This window comes from Pinus tabuliformis, chromosome 7 (genome assembly GCF_031772625.1).
Source record: "Pinus tabuliformis cultivar Carrire ecotype Pingquan chromosome 7, CPIR1, whole genome shotgun sequence".
NCBI classification, from domain to species: domain Eukaryota; kingdom Viridiplantae; phylum Streptophyta; class Pinopsida; order Pinales; family Pinaceae; genus Pinus; species Pinus tabuliformis.
This window is the reverse complement of record NC_142293.1, coordinates 1,025,588,679-1,025,591,178: the sequence shown is the minus strand read 5'-3', so window position 1 is coordinate 1,025,591,178 and position 2,500 is coordinate 1,025,588,679. Positions and strand designations below refer to the sequence as shown.

The window sequence follows — 2,500 nt, the reverse complement described above, 5'->3', positions numbered from 1 at the left end:
CTTGGTCTGAGCTTCATCGAGATCGTAATTTTCCCCGCCGTCAGGAATGAGGGTGGCAATCTTATCTCGTGCCTTTTCCGTCGAGGGAATTCCTCGTCCTCTCGTGACCCACTCCCCTTCTTAGGGAAAAAGAAGTAGCGGGTCGTGTCTTTGTTCCTCCCTGTGGATTGTGGGTTTTTTGTGGGACTTGCATCATTTGTTTGTTTCGTGGTGTGTGCTTTGCGAAGGTCCCTCTCTCTAGTGGTCTTGCACCATCGATGTATTTGTGGCCCGTGGCTTTCTCCAGTGTTGAGCGTCAACCCGTGACAACTCCTCTTTGGAGTTTGATTATTTGACCCCCGTTGACTCTCTCGCTGGAAAGGCTGTTGGGTGTTTTGTACACGGAGGGGTGCAAGAGCGAGGTGGGTTTGTGTTATTGGCGGCGGTCTATTTTTCGTTTGAAGCCTTGTGCCACTGGGTTGGGGGGCTGTGTGCCTCTCAGTGACGTGCTCCAGACATTGGTCTCATCGTGGCCCTTGTCTTTTCTATTGGTCAGTTTTAGGTTGTGATTTATTTTCTTAGTTGTTTGCTATATGTTGTAAAGCTAGAAAGGGTGTTGTGTTGAATGCATGTGGGAGGGTGTGAAGAGGTGGGACGCTTTTTTGATTGGGTGCCTTGTTTGATTTCTTTTTGGTTAGCGGACATCTACTCAGCGTGCTGTTGAGCTTCTCTCTTTTCTTGGGATCTTTGTTTCTTTGGTGTTGTTTTATTCCCTTCTTCCTTTTGCCCCTCGCTTTACAGAGGAGAGGTGGGATTGTTGTGGATTAGTGTTCAGGAGGGACGAAAAGTAGTGCAAGTTCCCAGGGTGGCCACCCTAGTCCTTCTCGATCACCGTCCCCTGCAGTTCCCCCCTTTTTCCGAGGGCACTGGGTTTGGGAAGCTTGTTCTCTGTTTGAACCTCCCCTTGTGAGCCGGTAGCCACATTTGATATCTCTTGCTTTCCTATTGTTTTCTTCCCTTCTTGCTTTTGGCCCCTTGGCTTTACAGAGAAAAGGCGGGATTGTTGTGGATTGGTGTTCAGGAAGGACGAAAAGTAGTGCGAGTTCCAAGGGTGGCCACCCTAGTCCTTCTCGATCGCCGTCCCCTGCAGTTCCCCCCATTTTTGTAAAGGCATGGGGGTGGGGAAGCTTGTTCTCTGTTTGAGCCTCCCCCTATGAGCCGGTGGACGCATTTGATATCTCTCTTTATTTAATGTTGTTTTCTTCCCTTCTTCCTTTCGACCCCTAGCTTTACGGAGAAAAGGTGGGAATTTTTTGGATTGGTGTTCGGGAAGGACGAAAAGCAGTGCGAGTTCCCAGGGTGGCCACCCTAGTCCTTCTCGACCGCCGTCCCCTGCAGTTCCCCCCTTTTTGCGAAGGCACGGGGTTGGGGAAGCTTGTTCTCTGTTTGAAGCCTCCCCTTATGAGCCGGTAGCCACGGTTGATATATCTCTTTCTCTCTTATTGTTTTCTTCCCTTCTTCCTCGTGGCCCCTAGCGTTATAGAGAAAAGCTGGGATTGTTGTGGATTGGTGTTCCGGAAGGACGAAATGCAGTGCGAGCTCTCAGGGTGGCCACCCTAGTCCTTCTTGATCATCGTCCCCTTCAGTTCCCCCCTTTTGCCGAAGGCACAGGGCTTTCGAAGGCTTGTGCCTTGTTTGTGCTTTGTTTTCTACCCTTTTCTTCCTTTCGGTCCCTAACTCTACGGAGAAAAGGGGGAATCATTGTGGGTGGGTTTCGGGGAAGGGCTAAAAGCAGTGCGAGCTCCCGAGGTGGCTACCCTAGTCCTTCTCGATCGTTGTTCCACGCATTTCCCCCCTTTTTGCTAGGGCGTGGGGCTGGGGGAGATTTTCCTCTGTTTGAGCCTCCCCCTATGAGGGGGTTAGACACCTTTGTTTCTATTTCTCTCCTGCGTTTTTCCTCCTTTTGCCCCTTGGCCTTACATTTGTTGTTGGGGGGTGCCCCTATTAAGTTTCGTGGCCGATGTTTCTGTAATACACGTGGAAACGACTCTCGGCAATGGATATCTCGCCTCTTGTTACGATGAAGAACGTAGCGAAATGAGATACTTAGTGTGAATTGGAGAATCCCGTGAATCATTGAGTTTTTGAACGCAATTTGCGCCCGAGGCCTCGGTCGAGGACACGTCTGTCTGGGCATCGCATCCCATTCAAACACGCTCCCTGCAATATGGTAGGAAGCAGCGGAGCTGGTCGTCCGTGCCCCGTGCGGTGCGGTCGGCTAAAATACCTGAAGCGATTTTTCGTGGTGTGCGTCAGCGAGCGGTGATGTTGTCCCCTTGGATGGGCAGTCAGCGTTAGCCGATGCGGGCTTTGTGTGGCATCGCTCGAACTTGCTTTGCTCTCTCTTGTCCTCCCATGGGGTAGGGAAGATTTAGCTCCAACTTTGCAACCCCAGCTCAGGCGAGAACACCCGCTGAGTTTAAGCATATAATTAAGCGGAGGAAAAGAAACTTACAAGGAT

General features: G+C 50.9%; 2 non-coding genes across 2 annotated transcripts in view; both read left to right on the top strand.

The window, feature by feature from the left end:
- Window positions 1–2,024: 2,024 nt before the first annotated feature.
- On the top strand, window positions 2,025–2,178 carry LOC149251151 (5.8S ribosomal RNA). The gene has a single exon (XR_016267554.1). It is a non-coding gene; the product is annotated as a 5.8S ribosomal RNA (ribosomal RNA).
- Window positions 2,179–2,425: 247 nt separating this feature from the next.
- Window positions 2,426–2,500, top strand: part of LOC149251150 (25S ribosomal RNA) — a 3,409-nt gene continuing 3,334 nt past the window's right edge. Inside the window, exon 1 of the ribosomal RNA XR_016267743.1 lies at window positions 2,426–2,500. This exon is cut by the window's right edge and continues 3,334 nt beyond it. This is a non-coding gene — a ribosomal RNA (25S ribosomal RNA).